At 40.8% G+C, this 26418-nt stretch overlaps 1 long non-coding RNA gene across 1 annotated transcript in view; it reads left to right on the plus strand.

Annotated features, from left to right (window-relative positions):
* Positions 1-26418, plus strand: part of LOC131381352 (uncharacterized) — a 278026-nt gene that overhangs the window by 35688 nt on the left and 215920 nt on the right. The window lies entirely within an intron of this gene.

Here is a 26418-nt window from a genome sequence, read left to right on the forward strand (position 1 = left end):
GAAGTTGACAAGATTTCCCCATGCACTTAGACAAGGGCAAGGTGTCCCTTTGCTCACTGGAGCAGATGGCTTTGTACAAGCTCTTTAGGATAGCCCATGTCCTGGTTTCAGCTCAGATCATTGAACTGGAAACATGCGTGTCCATAGAGACACTCACCTTGGACAGTAGTCATCTGTCTTTTTTGCCTTTTACATCTCTCCCCTTTTCTGATGTTTTGCCCTTGAATGAAGCTTCTGAGTGGCCTGGTTGTTGAAGCAGATGGTCTGGTCATTGCTGGACTCCCCAAACAGTAGGCCTTCTGCTTTAAAACAACTTTTTAAATAACCAACTTTAGCCATAAAATGACTGTCAACTTGTAACCTTACTGTTTACACCACAATGTGCAATAAAGATGGCAGAAGCTGTGAGAATATCTGCCTGGCAATTGTACTTTTGTGTGTCCGGCCAAGAAGTGCTAAAAGCTTTCAGAAATTTCAACATTTCTGACTGTGGGAACCATTTTTACAAGAATCTTTTTTACAACGGAGAAGACTTTATTTCAGACAGAAGTCAGGGATAAGGAAGCAATGCTCATTTTGAGCATGAAGATGCCTCATGTACATGAAAAAGCAGTTGAAATTCTTGCTTCTTTTCCTCCCTCCCTCCTTCCTACCTGCAGTCCCTGACTGCAAATCCCCTTGTAATTATCCCCATCACTAAAGTCTGGAAGGCTCACCTTCCACAACAGGGGATATTAGAAGGGCTAAATGTCTCCCACCGCACAGGGAGAAATATTCCTTTGTTTGAAGAGGAAGTTTTCTCATCCAAAGATTATGTCCCCCTGTGACTGTGCCATGATCGGAAGAGAGAGAGATTTTCTCGTCCCCTGTGACTGACTGTTGTGGAAAACACAGTAACATCAGGGTTTAAGGTGGGGAGGTGGGAGTTTCAGAAGATTTTGAGGGGGTCTCTTTGCCATTGAAAGGTAATATAACCATTTTCCGGGATTAGTGAAGATAGGGGGAGGAAGACATGCTGCGTAGGGGATGCTGCTGTGTTAGGTGCCATCCCTCTCGTGTTTGGAAATACTTCTCTGTCTTTTTTGGACATGTGTTCTGTGAAAGCCAGTCCCTGAGGGAGAAAAATGGTACCGGTACCATAGTTCATTCCAAATCGGTGTCCAGTTTTGACATTCAGCTGATAAAGTGGTGTTTTTCAGGCCTATCCATTAGGGACATCAGAGTTAGGATAGAAAACACCTATTGGTTCTGCTTTGTTAGGTATTTATGCTTATATAACCTGAAAGAAGTTCTTTTAAGTTGAGGCTTTTAAAAATACAACGAAATGATTAGTGGAAAATGACTAAATATACACTTTGATGCAGATTAAAAATGGTTTACATGTAAGTAATTTTTTTTTTTTGATTTGCGTTTCTCTTTTTTTTTATTTTATTTATTTATTTATTTTTTTAATTATACTTTAGGTTTTAGGGTACATGTGCACAATGTGCAGGTTTGTTACATATGTATCCATGTGCCATGTTGATTTCCTGCACCCATTAACTCGTCATTTAGCATTAGGTATATCTCCTAATGCTGTCCCCGCCGCCCGCCCCCCCCCCCACAACAGTCCCCGGAATGTGATGTTCCCCTTCCTGTGTCCATGAGTTCTCATTGTTCAATTCCCACCTATGAGTGAGAACATGCGGTGTTTGGTTTTTTGTACTTGCGATAGTTTACTGAGAATGATGTTTTCCAGTTTCATCCATGTCCCTACAAAGGACACGAACTCATCATTTTTTATGGCTGCATAGTATTCCATGGTGTATATGTGCCACATTTTCTTAATCCAGTCTATTGTTGTTGGACATTTGGGTTGGTTCCAACTCTTTGCTATTGTGAATAGTGCCGCAATAAACATACGTGTGCATGTGTCTTTATAGCAGCATGATTTATAGTCCTTTGGGTATATACCCAATAATGGGATGGCTGGGTCAAATGGTATTTCTAGTTCTAGATCCCTGAGGAATCGCCACACTGACTTCCACAATGGTTGAACTAGTTACATGTAAGTAATTTAATAGTAAATAAATCATTGGTAAATTACAAATATGTTATTACCACAGTGTAGTTTTGTTGTCAGCTACTAAACTCGCCTCACTGGGGTTTTGATAAAGTGTTAGCCAAGAGTGATTTGGGGCTGGATCCAACCTGTAGGCAGTCCAGGGCCTGTGGGTTTACCCTGGGTCCTCTGAGGGTCTTGGGTCTTTGTACACTCTCCTGTATGCCAGAGCAGAGAGATCTCATTGACTTTGACTCACATTGAACCAAGTGTGATTTTGGGATGGATCCATTTCTTAGGCAGTAGAGGATCCAGGGATTTGCTCCTAAGTCCATGATGGTCTTGAGTCAGACCTAGGGGTGATAGATTCATAGCAAGAGTGTCCCTTCTACTTGTCCCCAGCCAAGGCAGACAGAGCTAATTGATTAAGCCCTGCTTAGCCTTGAGTCTAGATGCAGCTTCACCATTCCCAGGCAGCCTCAAGAGTTGAGCTGGGAGATGCAGCCCATTGGTTAGCCATAATGCACCACACTCTGATGTTTGAATTGACGTCCTCATCTCAGGGCTTCTTAGAAATCCTATTTTCAATGGCTTGGAGTTCAGTCCTTAAAGTAAAGACCCTTACTGGTCCACACAGGGTTGGTGTAGTTTTTATTCCTTATTGCTATTCAACAAATCCATGTGATATAAACATGAACATCACGTGGTAGAGAAGAGAGAATTGTGTTGTCTTATCTGAGCTTGGATCCTGGTTGTTCCACCTTACTAGTGGTGTGATGTTAGGCAATTATCTCTTTGAGCATTGGGCATTTATCCCAATGCTCAAAGACATAATTGTGTAAGATTTGCCTAGCACGGTCATCGTAAGAGTAAGAGATGATATAAATAACCTCGCATATTTCCTGATATGCTTTAAGCACAAATAAATGGTGGCCATTATTAGCACTACCACAGGAAAAAGAGACTAGTGCAGTGTGTTGTGGACATTCACGAAATGCTACTCTCTCTTTATCCTGTTTATTTCCTTTGTAGGCATTATCACAGACGATATTTGTTTGTGTATGTGTGTTTATTTATTTCTCAGGTCATCTCCACTAGCAAGTTAGTTCCATGAGGAGCTTATTGATTTCTTTCCACAACATAGCTCAATGCTTGATGCATAGTCGTCACTCAATAGATATTTGCTAAAACACCAAATATGCTTTATTTTTCTTAATAAAATAATAATCTGCAAGAATGCATAATGCAGCTCTCCTCTATGATCCCCCCCGCCCCACCCCACAAAGGCTTGCAGGAGGTTGTATGACAGTGCTGTCTTCTTGGCATTGTAGGGAGTGGAGGGGTTAATAGGCTTCTGGGGCTTTATATCAGGGATGGGAGTCTCTGCAGGGCTGGAGGCTGCCTGGAAACCTTTCTCTCACTTCCAATAGCTGTGGTGTGGATCTCACTGCAACAGTCCTGACTGCAAAGGAGCTGTCTGCCCCAAGGTTGGACTTGGCAGGGCTTTCCTGTTGAAATATTTCAGGCAGACACTGTGAGGCTGTGCTGTCAATAAGTAGCCACATGTGGCTGTGGAGCCCTTGAAATGGGATAGGCCAAACTGAGATGGGCTGAAAGCATGAAATACACAAGGGATTTTGAAGACTACATAGGAAAAAACATGTAAAATATTTCATTAATAATTCTTAATATCGATTACATGTTGAAATGATGATATTTTGGATATATTAGGTTAAATAATATCTATGATTAAAACCAGGTTTATTTTTTTCTTCTTGCTCTTTAAAATGTGGCCACTAGAAAATTTAAAGTGACATATGTGGCTCACATTTGTGCTGACCTTATATTTCTCTCCGCCAACCCTAGAATGGGACACACTCTCAGGACAAAATAGAGGAAAGAACTGTGGGCCAAGTGTCCAGAGCTAGTCTCAGTCCTGCTTCTGCAAGAATTCGACATGTGATCTTGAACAAGCCACCCAAACATTCTGCACCTTAGGTCTTTCTGGAAAAGTCTATTCAGAGGCTTTGATACTTAAGAAAGAAACAATAGTGTTAAACGACACTACAATTGCAAGATGCTATTGTCTTATTTCCATTATTAAAGCCACTTCCGAACATGTCTGGGGTGCAGGCAGCCACACCTTCCTGATTCTGGGAAGAATGTATGGAGGCCTTGTTCCATCTGGACCAGGCAGACTCTTTGAGGGAAGAACCCAAGGCAGGAAACTCTACCTTTTGGAGCTGACTGAATGATAACTGAGACTTTCCAGTTATCCCTACAAAACCCCAACTTTTATGAAACGATTGATAAACTGTAAAAGTCCCATCCTTAACACCTTTGCTCCCGTTATGAAGTCAATGTTATTTGTAACTACTGGAGACTCATTGAGAAAAAAACTCAGGTCAGTACTTGGACATAGTGGGTGCCCAGTAAAATGTAACAAAATGACCTATTGACCTGGGAAATGAAGACCTTTCCATGTATTAGAATCTCTTGAAAAACTTCCTCTTCCACAATCCCTGCTGGGAAGGAATCAGAACTCTGATATTGTTTACCTAATTTAGACTGTGTCTATTTAATTTAGCTTGTGTCTTTCTAATTTATATTATGAACCCTCTCCACTGAAATTGAGTCTTAATGTTCTGTATGGTGTCTAGTATGTTTTCTATGCTCAGATAATATGAACAATAAGAAACATTTTAGGTTCTTGATGTGTTTTTTTGTTAATGTCAAGTTCTTTGGAGGAAAATCTCCTTCAGAAGTTTGGGATTTTTAAATTGTGTCTGTATGTCTCTCAAACATATGGGAAAAAGGTGGAAAATTCCGGGACCCAGTATTTATAAATATTCGAATATAATTTATAAATAGATGGAGGAATCTTCTTATTTTAAAAATCCAGCTATTTGACATTATGTAGACATAGTCTTGTGCTCTGATATTTCTTTCACCTACCTATATAATTACAAAGTAGTATACATTGAGTGTATCTGTCTTCTGGTAGTTAAAACTCAGGTCCCTATTGTCAGTTGCTTGCACTTCCATTCCCTGTGGGTGCACAGAAGAACCTGCATGTTGCATTTCAATGTATCATTTAATTCCCCTTTTTTCCTTCCGCCAGTGTGGAGTGAGAGAGCAGGAATGGGCTCTGGAATCTACCTGTACTAGAATCTGTGCTTTCTCAACTTGGTGGCCTTGGGCAAATTATTTATCTATTTGAGCCTTAGTTTCCGTAAGTCGCCTTTGGGTAAATTATATCAAGCTAGCTTAGTTGTTTGAGGATTAAATTTGATCACCTCTATATAATGTCTGGAACTCAGTGATAGGCTTTCTCATAAAAAGCTAGGTTAAAAGGACACATTTGACTTTTTAAAAATTCATAGATATGCAAGACTGCATCTACTCAGTACTTCTCCCCCACCCAAAGGATACCTGTGTTGCAATGAATTGTTAATATCGCTGCAAAATATTACTCACATGTTTATAATTTTCCATGCCTACTTTGCAAATGGAGAAATGGAGTTACTTGAAGATAGAGCCCAATTGCTCTCAGTTTAGGCTGTCATGTTCTTTTGTTAGAGTAACTCAAGTATGAAAATATTGACCTCTCCTTCACAGCAAAGAACCCACTCAACACCATCTACTTTACTTTAATATCCTCCAGTAGAACGGGAAGTCCCAATGCACAGGTCAACCCCTGAACAATTAATGAGCACCAGTGTATGCCAGGCATTGGGAAGGTTTCAAAGAAAACCAAGAGGGTCCCTGTCCTCAAAAAACTTGACATCTGACGGGTGAGTCAGAGCACATAAATGCACATGAAAACAGTAACAAGGCAAAGCAAGTCAACATATTTGTTGAATCCCCACTATATGTGAAGGCATATATTAATGTCTTATTCCTGGCACAGCAATAAGGGGTATAGGCTTCTGGCAAGGGAGGGTTTGCTGAGTCGGGGAGGAGTCAGGGAAGGTTTCTGGGGGCTAATCTAAGGCTGTGGTTCTGAACCTTACTGAGCATCAGGTTACCTGAGCCCTGCCTCCCGAGATTAGCAATCAGCAGGTCTGGGGCAGGGGCTGGGATTCTGCGTTTCTAACAAGCTTTCAGGTGATGCTGATGCTGCTGGTCCTAGGACCACACTTGAGTTGTGAGGCTAAGGGATGAGTTGTGCCTAGCTCTGGGGGGAGAATTGTGGGGGCACCCCCATTGTGCATTTCTGGCCTTTTCCTTCCTTATGTCCTTCACTGGGGTGCGCCTTTGTTGCGCTTGGCCAGTGCCATGAGGTTTCACCCAGTGACAGAGCAATGGGCTGCATCTGCTCTTTATTCACAAAGAGGAAATTCCTACTTTGCTGCCATGGCCTTGTTGCTCTGCCTTCTCTTTCTCAAAATATTTGTATTTGAACATGGACTCTGCCTCCCCACTCTCATCTCACCCCATCCCACCTCCACTCAACCTCAACTCTTATTTTGGCAGCAATGAAGTTGCTGTGCTTCCCATTTGAAGTAACTTTAAAGAGGAATAATCCCACAAATTACAATTACTGGTATTTATCCAAGTAAAACCCAGTATCCTGTTGCTTTGTTGACAGCAGGGCCCAGCCAACTGTTGGGTTAGCGGGGGCCGAGGAAGTTAAAAGGAGGGCCTGGTTGAGTTGCCTCACCATGGGAGGAGAGAGGCATGTACAATCAGATATTTAACACTCCTCAGCAATTATGGGAGTTTTTATTCTCTCCCTGGCAAAGAACATAGCCCTTTACTGCAGTATTTCAAGTTTGCCTACAAGGCTGTCTGATAGAAGTGCTTTTATCCCCTGAAGATACAGTATAAAATACAAATCATCATTGGTTTTATCTCAGCTGGAGCTGCTGCTTCTCCAAATACATTTACTCTGTTCAACTGCCCATCAGAACCATTTTCATCCTTCACCCCGCTCCTTGACGATGGCTGGGTTTAAGGCCTTTCTTCTGTTCTTTGTTCCTTTAGCTCAGCGAAGTAAACAGCAGGATTGATCTTACACTGCATTTTGGTATTGTTCCAAGTACTCATCAATAGACATGGCTGGGAATGCATTGACTGGAAAGGAAGGGCAGATGGAAATGCACTTCTTGTTCTTTGTGCCTTTTAGTGTGCAGCGGAATGTCCCTAATCTGAGGGCTGCTACATTGGCTGCCGATCGACATGCAAATTCATCATCAAATGATGAGTCCCATATTAGTTCTAAGAGAAGTCTTTAAAGATACCAGGGAGGAAGAGGGAGAGAGGGAGGAAGGGAGGGAGAGAGAAAGGAAGAGAGAGAGAAAGGGAGAGAGAGAGAGAGAGAGACAGATTGAGAGAAAGGGGGCTTTTCTTCATTGCCTCTTACATCCAGGTCATTACAGTGTCTTGGGAAAGAAGAAGGGGGATAAATAGCTGTTATGTTGTTGTGTCTCTCTTTGCATTGCAACTGTTCACAGGTGCACGAAGAAGTAAAATGCTGTGCTTGGAAAGTGTTTATTTTAAAAGCAAGGCAATTTAACTTAGAGATGACTTAAAATCAGAGATGGTGGCCTAAATGATAAAAAGTATTACAAAGGATGGTTGTTTTCTTTTTGCTTTGTCATTTTTCTCCTCAGTTATTTGGAAAGCAAATCTTAACTGGGCTATTTTCTGTATTATTTTTTAATTCAAAGAAACCAGCAGTATTTTGACTTGTAACTTGAAAAAAGAAACCAGTGTGTGGCTAAGTTAAATTGGAGGCTTAAAGATGCTGCTTTTATGAGTAACACATTAGTCAGTTATATTGGAAGATGATAAAAGTGAATTGGCTAAATGAACCTTTGGATTTGTTTTGTTGAAGGCCCACCAGTTATTATAATGCCTTTAGGTATTTTTGAGAGGTAACAGGCTGGAGGAAGAGTTTATAGAATTATCTTGTCTTGTATACTCCTTAACAGCAGGACACATTCCACTGCCTATCAGATGATGGGTGTGGAGATAGCCTGAGCTTACATTGATTATGTGGAAAACATCTCTGCTTTGCAAGAGGTCTGCAATTTTAAGGGGGCAATTAGGCAATCTTATACCCTCCCTACCTCAGCTTTAAGAAAGTATAGTTTCTGTTTCATTTCCATTAATAGTCATATCATGACAGTTATTTCTGTGAAGTTTTTCCTCAACACCCACCTTTCCCTACAGTATCCTACCTAATTCCACCTTCCCTGTGACACTGGTCATTCCCTCCTTTTTTCTGGAAATATACTTAGTACATGTTTTATCATACACATGTAGTCTGTTTTTGGCTATCTAGGTTTGCATTGACCAGTTTGTGGATTGTGTTTTTTAATATACTTATGAAAATGTTATAGTTACCAAGACTGTGTAGACTTCTCTTGTTTAGAACTATAAGGTGGTAAGGTATTCACTGTAACATAGCCATAGCCCCCACCCCAAATCTTTCCAATTAAATGTGCAAGTATATCATTGGCAGTCAGTTGTATAAAATTTAATAGTGTGGTGTTAGTGAATAGTTATATGTTTAAATACAGTGAGGTTACCCAATAACTAAGACATTGAAATGGAAAAAAAAACCCTGCACAATACTTTACATACTACAAAAACTTTGAAAAATGTGTAAAAGGGTAGAATATAAAACCAAAACCAAACAAATTGAATTATACATATACAAATATAAGTGGTTTAAGGTAAAAAAAAAGAGATGAATTAATTTATTTTGCATTCGCAGTGAATTGGTGAAGCTGACTGATAAAAAAAGGCAAAAACATTAAATAGATCCTCTTATAACAACCTTGATAAGGCAGTGCTAGTTTAGTGCCATTGGCAATGGGCAAACAAAACTGTGTCTGGATTGATCTGTAGTGGACAAGGAAAATATTTCTTTGGCACTGTTGGAACAGATGGTATCTATGATTCATATTTTGGAGATTAAACAATATCAAATGGGGCAGGGGATTAAGAAACTGGCATTTGAGACCCTTAGCAATGGTGACATAGTGGGTGGCATGGCAGATACCCTCTGCCATGAGGAGGGGCTAGCTAAAAAGCAAGATCACACTGGCACATTCGGATCGACTGTTGGCTAACCTCCTTAAGAGATGTGCAAGGGTTTTTCTGCAAATAAGTTTGCTTATGTAAATGAGTTCACATTTAGTTTAAACATCAGTTTACATTAAAACCATTTTAAACTATATTTCAACTAGTTATTTTTAAATTCACATTTTGAGCTTGATGTGACCTTCCTCCCCTGATTTTCTTAAATATTGAAGGTCTCTGGGAAGTAACTGTTTATGTATTTGCCTGTGAGCATCTGAAGGAAAAAGTTCCTTTTTTTTATTCAACTCTGTTTTCCTAGTCCATAGCTCAGAGTAAGTGCTCATAAATGTTTATTAAATGAATGTTTGAATGAATAAATAAATAGGTGAATTAAGATGTCTTAGCTTAGATGACCTTGGTGAAGGGTATTTATTATAGAACTAGAAAAGGGCTCAAGAATCCAGCCCTCTGCCTCTAACTTGTCCTGAAAATTTCAGGCATCTGTATTGTCCTCCAAACACTGGGACAGTGGGCTGGCTTGTTTTGGGATTCCTGGTTCACCCTTAGTCTGCTTTCCCTGGGAACTGCCTGTGCTCCTAATCTTTTGTTAAAAGGAACTGAGAATTGGGATATTGAGAGGCCAAGTTCATTGACAGATGGACAAAACCCAATGGCATTCCTATAGAAGTCACCTAGTTAGGTAAATAGCGAACAGTAGAATGAAGGCCCAGGTGTATCTGCTAATGAGGGCCCCAGAACCACCCTGAATCTAGAAGCACTCACTGAGCCCAGTTCCTACTGGGTCTACCACCCATAGCTACTCCATTTTCTGCCCTCAGATTTCAGGAGATCTCATTTTCAAATACCTGCTCCCTTGCCACCAAAGCCTACAACTTTAGTTGAGTTAATTTAAATGTTTCTTGCCATAAAATTGTATTTCCATTTCTAAAGAAAACTTCTGGGCCATCTCAAAAACCTAATCTGAAAATCCTGCTTCGTAAGGGGGTTCTCCCACAGAGATGCTGTGTTCAAGTGAAAGAAATCTGTGTTCTCCTCAGTTGCTCTCTTCTACTTTCCTCTTTGTCTAAGGAGAAATGGTTTTTGTGAAGCTACAGCCTAGAAAAGAACTTTTCTTCTGTAGTAGGAAACAAGATGTGAGCAGAGTATCAGCTAAGAAACTCAAGAAGCATTAAATTTTAGAGTTGAAAAGCAATAGGCAGACAGGTTTCCACTCATTAGGGTCTCTAAGGACTCATGTTCTGGCTCCTGGAATATCAGCTCCTCTCATTCAGTGCCACTAACTGGCTTGGTTCCTCTGGTCAGAAGGGTCTGTTCTTAGTGGCCATGTAGCATGAGCAACGTCAAGTCATGTGGAAACTGTGAATATGTGGCAGTGGCCAAGGGAGAATATAGGTAGATTGTTAATTCAAAGTCCAGACTTGGGCAAATCTTTCTTCCACCGATAGCACTACTTCCACAAACCTGGCGAAGAGCATGCTCATTTGGGCCAGTTAATTTTGCTGGTTTTAAAGGCGACAGTATTATTATCCCTCCTGTATTGCTTAGGGTGCAGACTAAGCTGCTGTATCAAAGCGACTCCAGTGAATTAACCATGATAGAAGTTTATTTCTCTGTAACACAACAATTAGAGGCCCAGGACTTGATAGGGTACCACTGCCACCCTCAATATGTATCTTCCATGTCTGGATTCAAAGTGCATGTTCTAGCTCATGCCATGTCCAGTATGTGAGAGGTGGGGAGAGTGGAGCAGGAAGGGCCAGAAGAGTGCATGCCCATGATCTACCCTGGCATAAGATGTATCATTTCCACTCACCTTTCATTAGGAGAACATAGTCACATGGCCACACTCAGATGCAAGAATGTTCAGCTGAATGCAAGTTTAGCTGGACAGCCATGGACCCAGCAAAAACTTCAGTTTTATTATTCAATAAAAACCCGGAGATGGATATTGATAGATAATTAGCAGTGTCTGCCACATTCCTCAAACTCATGCCTTTTCCTCACCCTACACACCCCAAATCCACTCAGCAGGAAAATGTGAACCCTTTCTTAGAAGGGTGCAGGGGAAATGAGCTGCAGATCTGTCCAGTCAGTAGAAAGCTATAGAAATCCTAAGAAATAATTTGAAATGTGGTTGTGAAAAATTATTTGTGTGTCAATCTACCAGTCACACACCGGGGTGAGCAGCCAGGGCTCTCACGAGCTGATATGTGAACATTCTCTAGGACTTCTCAGAGAAGCTATCACCCCACCTCTGTTCGAATCCCTATTCTAAGGTTTAGTCTGTGTTTCTAAGCATAAAAAGATTTACATTGTAAAAATAATTGTGATAACTAAGGTAAGACAATCCTTTTTTACAAGGCTATCTGCCACTCCCATCGTACTCCAGAAACAAGAAGAGAGAGAACGAGAACATGAAAATCGTTTACTCTCTTTTGTGTATCATAAGGATTGGAACATAACATATAGAACATTGGTTTATACATGAAATTGTTGTATAAGGCATATGCTGGGATGTAAAGGCTTTAAAATATCTGGAAGTTTGAGTGGAAAAATCTTCACTCAAAATGAATTTTATTAAAAATCCATTTTTAATAAAAGTGTCTTAGATTCTTTAGAAAACTCTTGTGTATTTAAAATTTACAATTTTAGGCCAGGCGCAGTGGCTCACGCCTGTAATCCCAGCACTTTGGGAGGCCAAGGCGGGTGGATCACTTGATATCAGGAGTTCAAGACCAGCTGGCCAACATGGTGAAACCCCATCTCTACTAAAAGTACAAAAATTAGCCTAGCATGCTGGCAGGCGCCACCTGTAATCCTAGCTACTCCGGAGGCTGAGGCAGGAGAATTGCTTGAAATCTAGAGGCAGAGGTTGCAGTGAGCTATCGTGCCATTGCACACCAGCCTGGGTGACAGAGCTAGACTCTGTCTCAAAATAAATAAAATAAAATTTACAATTTTAAAAGGACCTATGAGTTTCTCATAGTGTGATTTCTTATACTTCCTGGTTTCCCTTGTATTTTACCTATGCAGCACAAGTGATTTTTTATTTTAAGGTATAGTGTAGTTTTCTTGAAATGTATATCTTATTTCTTTTATTTAATTACATCTCCTTGAGGGGAATATCCACTTATGCTTCTTCTGTGTGCCCCTCAGCAACCAAACACCATCTCTTCAGTACGACAGGCACATAATAAATACTTTTTTGGATGGAGGGATCAAGTAAACAGGCAGAGATTGAGGCTCAATTCAGATTGCTACTCAAACATCACCTCCTCGGGGAGGCCTTCCCTGCCCACCCTATCTAGAATAGCATGTGGATCCCCTCAACCTACATTAATTTTCTTCATAGTACTTTCTTTTTAAAAATTGAATAAAAATTGTATATATTTATCATTTACAATGTATTGCTTTGAAATATGTATACATTGTGGAATGGCTACATTGAGCTATTTAACATATGGATTACCTTATATACTTATTTTTTGTGGTAAGAACACTCGAAATCTATTCTCTTAGCAGTTTTCAGGAATAAAATACATAGTTATTAACTATAGTCACCACATCATACAATAGATCTCTTGAACATATTTCTTCTATTTAATTGAGACGTTGCATTCTTTGACCAACGTCTCCATCCCACCCCACCCCCAACCCCCTGGTGACCACCCCTCTACTCTCTGCTTCTTCTTCATAGTACTTCCCGCTGCTCAGTGTGACCTAATCTAAGGGTTTATTGTCAATGTCTGTCTCCCTCCCTAGAGACTACACTCCATGAGGTCAAAGAGTTTCTCTTTTATTCACCGCTGGACCCCAGCCTTTAGAACAGTGACTGGCTCAACCCATACTTACTGAAAAAAAAAGTGAACGAATGCTTATAAATGAAACAAAGTCATTTATATGAAATGTCCACACACACACATACACACACACACATACACACACACACACACACACACACACACCCCAAAGATTTTTTAAAAAGACATTTATCAGTCACTGGGATGGGCTTGAGACACTGAAGAACCTCCTCAAATAGTTGAGCTGCCTTCTAAAGAAGCAATTCTATTTGTTGAAGGGTTCAGTATCTGCCAATAGGATGAGTAATGCAAGTTTGAGGTTATGAGGTGGGCATAGGTGGCTTTTTCTGAATAGCAAGAAGGGGAGGAACTTGAAACTCTTGAAAGTAATCTGAAAGGAAAAGGGACTAATGGGGTGCTGGCTACTGAGTCAGAGAAGAGGAGAAAGAGAGAAGTCCTCTTAGGATGTAACTGAGGAGGGATTTGAGGAAAATAAATGGTCTAATGTAGAGTTTAATAGAATGCCATGTGCAAACCTCTATAGTACTCCCATGAAGTCTTCCTGACCTTCAGAAAAAATAAAACCTACAAAAATCTCCCAATTAGAATTATTGCATTTTTCTTGGAAACTGGTAAGGGAGCTGAGTCCTGCATCTGGATATGTGTGGAGCTGAGACAGTTAGTACTCCTGGCTAAGGGGATGGGGAGACATCTGACAGTGGTCTGGATTACAGGGAACATATTCTAAAGGGATATAACTCATCAAGTAGGTGTCGTGCTTTCCCTATTATACTGTGAATTTCTAGAGTCAGACCATACCTCTTCAACTTTTTTTGAAGCCCCTTCCAACAAAGGGAGTAACATACAGTGTTCTGGAAATAATGAATACTTAGTGATACTAACTGTATGAGTCAGCTACTGCTGCATAACAAACAACCACCAAATCTCAGGGACATTCACAGTATGCAGTCATTTCTTACACATCTGCAGATTGTCTTGAAAGGCAACAATCTAGGCTGAGCTTGTATGGGTAACTCTGCTTCCAGTTGTAGGTTCTTCTGGGCTGAGCATTGTAGCAGAGGCTCTGGTCTGCTCCATGTGGATTTATTTTGGGGTTCATCTAAAGGGGCAGCATCTGCTTAAATGGAAGCTTTTAAAATTGTGATAACAGAGTCAAAAGAGAACAAACAGAGCATAAGATGCCTCTATAAGATTAGGCTGGGAACCGGGAACTGTAGACATTTTTGTCCACATTCTGATGGCTAAAGTATCAAAAGCCGAGTCTGAAGTCTAGGGGTGGCCTGTGCCTTGTGTAGGAGGCACAGCAGAGGTTGTGGATGTGGGAGGGGCAAAGAATTAGGACCGATAATTCAATCCATCACATTAACTGACCGACTGACCAGTTGACTGAGATGATTCTGAGAAGCTGGGCCAGAGAGCGAGTTCATTCCCGCAGGTGTTAGTGTGGCTGTGGTTTGAAGGCCTTTGAGAGAGTTCTTTTATTTTTCTTCTTTGCGAAAGTGGCCATTAAAGTTAAAAACCTCATTTTTGTAATAGAATGCACACAACAGTACACATATTGACTTATGTTTTTAGTCAATATCAAGATTTATTGTCTCCAGAGTTAAATAAATCGTGATATTGACCCCATCATAAGCCAATATCTGCCTAATGCGTTTTTTTAAAGTATTTTGTATTCATTTATATTAATAGGACACAAGCAATCACTCAGTGTTACTTTGTTTTCCCTTTTTGCTCTTTCTCCTTTGTTATTTTCTCATCAGTCGTAGTAATTAGCCCAGGGTTAATGTAAGAGTTATTGAAATAGGATGCAGTGCAGGAAAGAGAGCCATAGTGGGCCCTTCCCCCTTGTAGACAGGGGGATTTGTTTCCATAGAGAACGATGCCTTTCTGATTCCAGATGGTGCCAATGAATTTTGTTTTCTTCAGAAGTTGTTTTTCCCTGATCTTCCTCTCCTCTCTGATGTTCCTGTATACAATTCCTTTGGGCCAGTAGGGAAATGGGAGGAGGTGGGGGTGGGCAAGCAGGAAGGGACAATAAGGCAGGGGAATCCTCAATTGTCCAGGAATTGTTTTTTTCTTTTTGCTGTTCTAGTCTTGATTTCTTTGTCCTTTTTTTTTTTTTCTTTCCATTTTGTAGCTGGCATTAACATTTTCTGGAGGAGTGGAAAAAATATATTTCTTTAATACTGAATTTCATTTATCTCCATAAATTGGTTAGGGTATATGATCTAAAGGACTCAGCTGTTTTTAAAATAGGTTTATTCCTTTCCTTGAAGATTATTTCCACACAGTATAGACGAGTTAGAAGGAGACTCATTTTGTAGACCTTGGTGAGAGCTCCGCATTTGCAGGGCATCATTTCAGATGTGGAGTTTTTGAACAAAGAAATTAAATTTATATGTATCACCTAAATTATTTCAAATTCATGGTTCAGCAAAGAGTTCAGACTCTAATCAAATATGTAGTTTGCATGGGAGCTACCCCCCTTCTCAATAATAACGTGGCAGTTCTATTTACAGTGTTGACTAGACCAGGGGGTGGGGTAGGGGAGATGGCTTTTGTGGGAATTTACCTTGGTTGTTTGCAGTTGGGCCTGTGTTAAACGTGCAGTTTTACCACATTAAAAATTTTCCAGAAAGGTAGTTGGGAGAAGAGCTTTTCAAACTGTTCTCACTCCTTATAAACAACAGAAGGACTCCCCTACCAATAATCCTTAAAAGTAAATAACCTCTACAAGCTCCCTGTTGTCTTTCTTTTTATCTATCAAAATGCCACTGTTGTGCAAGTCCCCCACAGACTCCCCTCCAACCCCAGGAACCTCCTCCAGCTCTCCTGCCGGCCCTTCCTAGTTTGGACCCCCATAGAGCATATGATCTCTATCACATCACCAGCCTCTGACTTGGAGTTGGCTTCATTTTCCTGTTGTTTTTGGTGTCAACCTTGTCTTTACAACAGATTGTGAACTATAGGACACCAAGAACAGTTTTTCACTTTTTTGAAAATAGAATATGGGCAGTGATGATGATGATTGCCTCTAACATTTCTTACGGCTCACTAGGTGCCAGGGATTTTTCTAAATCCTTTAACTAGATTAACTCATTAAATCCCTACAACAACTCTAGCAGTTATTATCCCTGCCTTACATATGAAGAAACTAGGCAAAGAGAAGTGAAGCCACTTGCCTAAGGTAAGAGGTAGATCAGCATTCAATAATGGGTTATCAGGTTCTGAAGCTCATGCTCCTAACCACAATGCCAGTCTTGTTGATGGTTATTGGAATAAGCCATGAATGTCTTGCTTGAACATGAAGGAGAGTAAGATTGAGCCTGCATTTTTGGTCGATTTTGGGGATGGGCTGGGTTGCAGAATAAAAGTCTTGACCTGAGGGTATTTAATGAAATTTCTTCTAGTGCCATCCTTTCCAGACTTATGTATAATGCCCAGGTGACAGCTCAGGATTTTATAAGTGGTAAAGCTTGAGAGATATGAACAGTTTTTAACTCCAGACAGCTGCCCCTGTGCAGGAATGCTGCGTCCCCACTCCTGTTGTGGAACTTCCTGGCTCACAAGGCAGAATGCTTTGCTAATAAAGAAAACACACTCTTTTTCAGCTGGTGCCTACCCACGTGGCATTGGCTCTGTATTCGAGATGGTGGAGAATATACTCTAACCGGTGCCATTGTGAACCTTGTCTGCGCTGGGGGTGGCCACTCTCCAGACAGAAGAATGGGGAGCTCTGGGGACCACCACTCAGTGCACGCAAGCTTTCAACCTATGTCACATTTATGCCACACAGATTTATGCCACAACTGGTGCATTCCTTTTCTTTCACAAAATTAAGATAATACCCTTTGGTCATGTCGTCACTTGGGCTGAACACACACCTCCTATTTGGTTTTCTCATGGCTAAAAACCTGGAATGTATCCATTTTATAGGTTAATTTGTGAGAATGGGGGCATGGAGTGGGGAAGAAGAGAAAAGAGGTAGAAATATCCGCAGGCCACAATGAGCCCTTAAAGAAACTTTCCTGACTCCAGGTTCCAGAAAGTGCTCCTCTCCCTTCCTTCTCTTCCTCCCCCTTTTGGAAAGTGCTCCTCTCTCCTTCCCTTCCCACCTTACCCGTCTACTCCCCTTCCCACCTGTCTACTCCCCTTCCCACCCATCTACTCCCCTTCCCACCTGTCTACTCCCCTTCCCACCTCTCCCATACTTCCTGCTCCAGTAGTTGGGGCAGTTGGGCTTCTGATGTCTGTAGATAAATCATCTGGTTCATGGTCACAGCTGGCAAGCAGATGTTTCCCTATGAGTTCTATAACCAGCAGGCTAGAAAGATTGACTTAGGGACACTCTCCACTCCCCCCATCTCAAATGGCAAATTATTTGTCATTTGAAACACACCAGATTGAGACTATCACCATTGTTTTCTATGATACTAAGCTACAAGTATTAAAGTGGGTAGTGGGAGGCATGGAAACGTGCTCTGTTGTTCGGCCATTGGTCTTTGGCTTAAGTTTAGCATCTGGGTGAAATGAAACCTCTTGATTCAGGCATGTTTTGGTTTTCTTTAGTTTTGTTTCTTGGTTGAGTGTGAGAGTGTAAAGACCTTGGTAAGAAGGGGCTGGGCAAAGCACTCTCTCACTCCCTCTGGCAATGGTTTAAAATGGAGCAACTTCCCATCTCCTCATTGGAATGGCTTCATCTGCTTTTAATTCACATTTAGTCTAAATTTCTTGGGTTTCAGTTGGGGCTTTTGAGCTGTTTCCCCCTGCCAGCTGCTTTAGAAATGAAATTGTTTTCTTAAGTCACTTATTTCTAATGATCTCTTTTCACCCCCTAAAAAATGATGTACATTTTACTAATTCAGATACATAATGATTCTAGAATTCAATTTTTAAGGTTAACCTCAGGACCAAATTGAGTTCTCCTGGGCTACTGCTCTGCTGTTGTTTAACCATAAAATGCCTTTAATGGTGACTTTTGGGAGAGGAAAAAGCAGGTTGCCTGAAAAGAGAGGGGAACAGCGGAAATTAGAGAGAGATGGCCATGTCCCATAGCTCCCTGCCATTATGCTGGGCTGAGGCACATGGGCAGGTTTTGCTGTTTTACTACATGAGCTTTGGGGAGGTGGAGGCAGGTGGGCAGTGTAAGGTGTTTCAGAGGAAACCTGCAACAGAGATGAATGCAACAGAGTTGGCTGGATTGACTCTTGCTTGAAATATTGCCGTCTTTTCCCCCCTCTCAGAGGCTGTTTCCACAAAAAAAAACTTGATAAATGGAATAAAAGTTTACTGAACTCTACTGTGTGTGTTTATCATAAGCATTGTGCTGGGTCCAGGGAGAGACAGAACAAATATTAGATTGAACTGCATGGAATTGCTGCTATTGGACTGTTTTAATCTACAACAATGTCAGATTCATATAATTCATCCTAATATAAACAAGCTCCACTTATTCAATGAGTATTTGTTAAAGAAAATAGGGCATGCAAATTGCCTGCTGCCCTGCCTGGTACATAATTATGACTCAATAAATGGTAGCTATGTTTATCAATGTGTACTTACCATGGGCAGCAGGTATGGGTTGGACAGAGTCTGATGACAATTCAGTCAGCTTTCATCAAGGCCTAAAGGTGATCTTTCTATTTTAATTGGTAGATCAAGTGATGTAAGAACTCATTTTTTATCCACTGCCTTGCCTGAGATTGTCCCATGACATGATGGAGGGAAGCAAGTCCTCAGGCTGGCTTGGCAGTAGGGATCGTGTCTGTCTCACTGCTCCACCACATTTCAGTGGAACAGCCAGTACTGCGTGTCAATATCTGGGATAAACGCCAGTGTTTTCTCAGGTCTGCTTGCAATCCAACCTTTTGAGGAATATTGACCTTGTCTGTAATTTGCGAAATCTTCATTTCACTCTGAGTTTTAATTCATAAATGTTTTCATATAAACTGCAACATCGAGAATTATAAGCCAAATTTGATGGAGATGACAAATTGCAGTTTTGGATGATTATATCTGATATAACAGCTGGAAAAAGAAAGCTAGAAAGACGAGAGAGGCCAATAAAAAGCTTTCTTTGGCATGAAGTAGCATATTGTCATAATGTTCCCCCCAAATTGAATTGCCTTAAAAACAACTGTAGGAATATTTGAAGAAACACAAATATTTTTTTAGAAAGTTAAAATAAGCCTTTTTTTTTTTTCTAAGAGAATGTTTTCAGTACTGTCAGTTTTCAGCCTTCAGAATTTTTCAGAGAGTAGTTCATTCACTAAGGGGGCAAAAAAACTTTCAGGGTTCTAAGAAGCAATTTGCAGAAATACTCCATAGACTTCCCACTCCTTTCCTAGGCATTTTTCTCTTCAGAATCAAATTCAGAAGCAAAGGGATTTATGAACTACCTGATATAAATGATAAATCATAGCACTTTGAGTCAATATCCTCTCTGTGTTTTGAAGTCCCCAGGATTTTCAAGCAAAAAGAATAAGAGGTCTTCAAGGAATTCTGACTTGTGAGATGGTGGTAGTTATAATGGCAGTGGTAAAAACCACACACATCCATTCTACCCAACATTGTGGTCAAGGGTGGTTTCTCCAAGATATTTACCTTTGAGCAGAATTGGACAGAGTCTTTGAACCTGAGAAAGAAATGAGCTGTGTTATGTTTGAGAACAGAAAAAGGCCGAGTGGTTAGAGCTTAGGGGGCAAGGGGAAGGAGAGTGTTATGAAGCGACATGAGAAGGCAGACAGGGTAGAGCTAGGTCTTTTAGAGGGTAGAGCTAGGTCTTTCAGAGGGTAGAGCTAGGTCTTGTAGCTCTAGGAAAGGAAATGGTTTGGGCTTCATCTTGGCTGCTGCACCACTAATAGTGTGACCTTATTATGTAGAAAAGTGGGGATATAATCATACCTACTTTGGAGAGCTGTTTTAGATTAAATAATTTGGTATGTGCAAACTGCTTTGACCTGTGCCTTCTACTTAGTTAAGTGCTCAATAAATTAGAAATATTATTATTATTAATAATATTATTGGAAGGTATGGGAAAATTTTAGCAGGAGAGTGATAAGATATGATTTGCACTTCAGAAAAGGTCACTCTGGTTGTTGTGTGGACACTGTAGGGATAAGGGGATAGGAGAGGGGAGGCAGGGAGACCAGTTAGGAGGCTGTTTAGCCAGAGTCCTGCTGAGAGATGATGACATGGACAGGGTAGGAATAGGAGGAAAGAGATGGTCAGAGTTAAGATATTTATAGGGGTGTAATCAACAGAGCTTTCTGATAGATTGAACAGTGGATGTAAGGAGACAGAAGGCTTTGCTTTTAGCAGGAGCAACTGGGTGGATATTGGTACAATTTACCCAGCCAGAGAATATTTGGGCAAGAAGTGGTGAAATTACCCTATTTGATGCCAAAATAACCGACTACTTTTCCCAAGCACAATTGGTTAAATGAAAAGCAAGTGAACAAATACATCTGGAGCATCTGGTCTGTTTCTGATGCTGCTCTTGGTGCCCTGAACTGGGTGCTTCATTTGCTCCTCACAAGATCCTGTACATGAAGGTCCTATTTGTCCAGAGGAAGAACTTGAGTAAGGGATGGAAATTGATGGCCTAGGTCACCTGGCAAATAAGTGGCCGAGCCAGGAGAAGAGCCCAATGCCCACCCACCGTGCCACAAGTCCTCTTAGATTAAGTCATTCAGAGGGTGAGTGAATGAATGGGAAGGGGGCAACAAATATGCTTGTAACAGAAAATAAATAAATAAATAATCATTGGCCTAGTTTCTTACTTTTTAGGCACAGTTACACAACCTTGGTTAGACTAGGGCATGATATCTAATGAAGTTGGATTTTTTTTTTTTTTTTTTTGAGAAGGAGTCTCACTCTGTTGCCCAGGCTAGAGTGCAGTGGCGTGATCTCAGCTCACTGCAACCTCCGTGGTTCAAGTGATTCTCCTGCCTCAGCCTCCTGAGTAGCTGGAAGTACAGGCACATGCTACCACGCCCAGCTAGCTTTTGTATTTTTAGTAGAGATGGGGTTTCACCATGTTGGCCAGGCTGGTCTTGAACTCCTGACCTCAAGTGATCTGCCTGCCTCAGCCTTCCAAATTGCTGGGAGTACAGGCATGAGCGACTGTGCCTGGCCAGGTGCTTTTTTTTTTTTTTTTTTTTTTTAATGGAGCCTTGCTTTGTTGCCCAGGCAGGAGTGCAGTGGTGTGATTTCAGCTCACTGCAGCCTCCACCTCCCAGGTTCTAGCGATCCTGAAGCTGGGACCACAGGAATGTACCACCATGCCCAGCTAATTTTTGTATTTTCAGTAGAGATGGGTTTCACCATGTTGGCCAGATTGGTCTCGAACTCCACACTTCAAGTGATCCACCCACCCTGGCCTCCCAAAGTGCTGGGATTATAGGCGTGAGCCACTGTGCCCAGCCGTTGGATGCTTTTTGACTTGCCTGCAAGGCTCTCTGCTCAATATTTCATAGGATTGCATCTACATCTTTGAGCATTAAAAAGAAATGGTATAAAACTATATGAACATTTGAATGCTTTTCAGAAAGTCAGGCTGTTTCCTCTTTGAGGAAAGTGTTAGGCATCTCTGGTTTGGGGATGACTTAAGGGCAGACCTACATGGAGACAGAGTGATGTCTATGATAACCTGTCATGAGAATCTCCTTTTGGTTATGATGTGTATGGTGAAACAGTTTGAAAATTAAAGGTGAATTAGTGTAATGTGATTTGGGACTCACTGCATCCAAAGCATTGAGCTACAGTGTAAAGTCCTGACATAAGTAGTTTCTGCAAATGGATTTGAATCACAGACCTTGGAGATTCTAGGCCTGGTAGTGGCTCCTTGAATAACATCTTTTTGTTCAACGTCATTTCCTTCTAACACTGATGAGAAACAATTGACTCTTAGCTGAGGTCACTATGTGGAGTTTGCACATTCCCCCCCATGTCTGCATGGGTTTTCTTTGGGAACTCCAGTTTCCTCCCACATCCCAGAACTGTTCCCCTTTAGGTGACTCTGTGTGTCTACATGATCCCAGTGTGAGTGAGGGTGAGTGCACCCTACAGTGGCAGGCCATCTTGTCCAGGACTTGTTCCTGACTTGCACCTTGAGCTGCTGAGACAGGCTTTATCTACCCCCAGTCCTGAACTGGAAAAATCTTGTTTTTATTAATGATGTTTCTTAATGTATATATAACTCACATTCATTTCAATGTTTACTACTAGAAGTGTTTTGGTCTTTATATAGGAGTTTGGTGATGTTTTTATGACCAGAAATATGCTCTAGGAGCTTATCTCTTGTTTATATCAAAGAGTCTTATAAAACTGGTTTCATTATACCTTGTTTCCCTTACAATTGCAGTTTCCAAGAACCTATTGAGGATGTTAAATGAGGACTTACTGTACCTGTCAGTCTAGTCCCTGGTCCTCTGTGGTTTAGGTCTTTGCAAAATCACTTTCCCTGAGTCATGTTTTAATGTTAAGCTCTTAGCATTTAGCAATGGTATATAATCTGAACTGCTTAGCTGGTATTTGTAATACAACTCAAATTAGTCTGAGCACAAAGGTGACTGAATCAGCTCAGGTAACTGGAAGTTCAGGGATAACTCTTTCAGGTATGGCTGTACCTAGATGCTTTGCAACACATCAGAAATCTGACCTTTTCCATCTTTCTTCCTCCTCACTGACTTCAATCTTAGGAATACTCCCCGCTCCACCCTACCAATGCAGCAGCAAAGTGACCACAAGCAACCCAGGATTTCATTCTATTAATTTTGTAACCCCAGTGACAAAAGAAGGCCTCTTTTAAAGTAATTTCTCAATAGGTCACATCAGCCTAGAGGAAGCATCTTTACCTAACTTGTCCGCTCAGAGAGGTGCTTTTTTAAATTCTTATGAAGCTACCTCTGGCCCTGATGAGGTTGAAAAAGGGTAAAAATGGAAGCAGTCAGATCATTTGCAGTCACCAGGTAAGAGAGGATGGTGGTACTTGGATTCATGGGTAGTGAAGATGGAGAGAAGTGGATAAACTTAGTATATGTCTTCAATTGAATTAAGGGGATTTATTCAACAGACCTAATAAGTGCCTACTCTGAGCTAGTCCCATGTGCTAAGGCAAGAGATACAATGATGGATAAGACATGCCCCCAACTCTAGAATTGTTCATGGTCTATGGGTTAGGTAGATGTGTGAATGGGAAAGTTCCATGCCACAAAGTAAGTTGGTTTAATAGAAATGTGAACAAAGTGCTATGAGAGTCCAGAGGAGAGAGCAATTAAGTCTCTAAAGAAGAGACAGGAAACTTAAGGCAGGTAGCAGTGTTTGGGTTGGACCTTGAAGTACAGGTAGGAATATTCCAGGTGAAGAAAAATGCAAAGTGAACTTCAATGGAAACAGCATGTGCAAGAGCATGAAGACATGAGATGTGTTGAGGCAAGTGGGTAGATGAGGTTAGATTAAGAAGGACCCTGAATGCCTCTTTAGGGAGTAGGTTTCAATGTAGGAATTCTGAATCTGAGCTGTGGTATATTAATCCACGGGTACAAATACATCAAATGGAATAAGTTTAAGTGTTTCTTGGTATATTTTAATTTCAAATGTTAGTGTGCAAAAGAATTACTGTACTATGTTTACTGCATAGTATCTTTTGTTTTTTTTCTCATAGTAAATTTTGCTCTGTGTGATTTTTCTCAAGTCATGACATTGAACTGTAAATTATCTTGACTTAAGATGCAACTCTATTTACTGAGTGGACACTAGTGACTTAGTGCTAGATGTTGCCTACTACATTCTTCAAGTGCTCTAGAAAATTCAGGGTGCCAGTGAGAATTCTTTTACTTTCAAGAAAAAGAAAACTCAGCTTAAATGGGCCTAAACAATACAGAGATAAATTGCTGCACATTCTTAGAAGTACAGCTTCAGTACATGGCTCAGGCAGGGCTCTGACTTTCTTTGTCTAAGGTTTCCTCCACTCTCTTTTTTTGTGTGAGGATTGGGCATCATTCTCAGTTCATTTTCAGGTGGTTCCTATCTTGACAGCAAAAGAGTAGAGAGCCATGACTGGAGCCACCTGCTTCCTTGTCTAAATCTGGGAAAGAGGGAAAGTCCCCTCCTAGGAGCATCAAACAGGATTCCTGAGCTTCACCTTGATTAGTCTCTGAGCCCCAGGCTGGCTGGTTTAGCCTTAGGTTGACTGAATGTCAAGAGAAATAAGATTACCATGCCAGCCTGAAACAGATTCCTGGAGCTGGAGGTCTGGTCAATCCACCCAACCTTTATGGGGAGCGTGGAACAGATGTTATGGAGGTGATCACAGGGTCCCTTATGGTCATATGAAAAAATGAAATGCAAAACAACAAAATACAAAGCCTTGAATTATTTAGGTAATTGGAGAAAATGTCATGGCATGTATTATGTAATGAAAATTTTAGTGAACAGTTGAGTATGTGGATGGTGTTGGGAGAAAAGTGCATTAAGCATTTTTGTCTGAATTGAATAGGGGTTGAAATGAAGATCACTTTTGAACTAGTTATGAGGAAAAGGTTTCCTAAATTAATAAATAAGAATACAGAAAGGGTTGAGTTTATGAGAGCAAATTCTTTGCAAATGATCTTAAAAGATGTATTTATACGTAAGTGTCATATGTTGTACACAAAGTACAATGAGAACACTTGGACACAGGGTGGGGAACATCACACACTGGGGCCTGTTGTGGGGTCGGGGGAGAGGGGAGGGACAGCATTAGGAGATATACCTAATGTAAATGACGAGTTAATGGGTGCAGCACACCAACATGGCATGTGTATACATATGTAAAAAACCTACACGTTGTGCACATGTACCCTAGAAATTAAAAGTATAATAATAAAAAAATACAGAAAAAAAGTACCATTAACTGTGCATTATGGCACCAACATCTTCTACTTGACAACATGTGGTTAACCTAGTTCCAAATATAGTCTTACTAGAAAAATATTAAGAACTGAATTTTACTTCAAATGCTGTGTTAAGTAGAACTTTTGTCCATTCAGAGGTCTTCTCTTCAGTAGCTGAAATCAGTAAACTTTCTATGGAAAATTTGGGCTGTGGTCTATTCCCGCTTACCAGATGCCGAGGAATGATGGTAGTGATGTTGCGGTTATCCACACTTGGGTTCAGTTTCCCGCTCTGCCTCTTGCTAGCTGTGTGACCCTGGGCAATTTATTTGGCCTTGCTGCAGTTCAGCTTCCTCATTTGGAAGGTGATGATAACGATTACCTACAATAGATGTGGTTGTGAGGATGAAATGTGGCAGTGCTTGTAAAATGCTAGCACAAAAGGGTGCTCAATAAAAAGTTAGCAAATATTAATATTGAAAACTCATTTATGAGAGTCTTCAGCCCAGATTCTCTTCTCTTGGTTGTTCCAGGCACAATTTATCCATTCTGCCATGAGCAATGAAATGAACAAAGAGCTCACTCCTGATTTGCCAATTCTAGAGCTGAATTTTTGGTCAAAAGATGGGTGTTAGATAAAATGGTGTTGTGGGTGGGTTGGTGATGGTGGAGCTCCCATCTGTGGATTCAGGTCTCATACTTTCTCCTCTCTAGCAGTGAATGAGGAGAGCAAATGGATATACATGTTTTGTCCTCTTTCACTCTCCCTCAAATGTCATTTTTCTTTGTTCCTTTGGTTTTTGAAAGGAAACCTGAGACCTTTTGGGATTGTTATAGGTCTGATGCCCATATGCTCAGATTCTGGGTTTCCTAGCCTGATGGTGGAGGCAGAGTTCACCATATTTGAGCCCTACCCCTCCACACCAAAGCCTGCCTCAGCCAAAAGCGGTACGTGGTCTTACCATTCTCTCAGTGTTTTGGGAACCGCCCCACCTAGGCACATGGAGAGAGTCAGAGATGCTGTTAAACTCTCCCCTTCCCTGGGTATATGTGCTTAAGCTGTTGCCAGAAACTTAATGTTGTTTTAACACATTTTTGTGTGTATGTGAGAATCCATTTTCCAGGACTGCTGATGGAGGGCATGTACCCCTCTCTTTATGACTGAAAGCCAGCTGAAGACTCAAATACAGGGTTTATCCTGGAATATGCAATGGTGGTTTATTCTCTCTCATTCTCCTTCACTTCGGCATCACTTCTTTTATCTTTGGCCTGAGAAAAGAAAACTAATATACTCTAGGATGTTTTTCAAAACTAGGGACACTTCAAAACAAGTTTAAATATAAATGAAATCAGTTTCCAAATGTCTTGTTAAAAAATGCAGATGTTTTATATTTATTATATCTTTTTTGTTTTATCACCTTGCAAAATTTTACAGCATGGAATTTTATTTAATGCAGTGGCATTTTGAACAGCAATATTAGACAGATGTATTTGCACCATATTTGGGGACTTTTTTTTCTTTGGCAGGATATTAAAACTGAAACTAATGTAACCTGGTGTTTTGGGAAATGTGGACGAGGCATTTTGCTTATTGGTAATTGAAAACAACAACCATCTCCTCTCC

The sequence above is a fragment of the Hylobates moloch genome, unplaced genomic scaffold, assembly GCF_009828535.3.
Source record: "Hylobates moloch isolate HMO894 unplaced genomic scaffold, HMol_V3 SCAFFOLD_15, whole genome shotgun sequence".
Taxonomy (NCBI): domain Eukaryota; kingdom Metazoa; phylum Chordata; class Mammalia; order Primates; family Hylobatidae; genus Hylobates; species Hylobates moloch.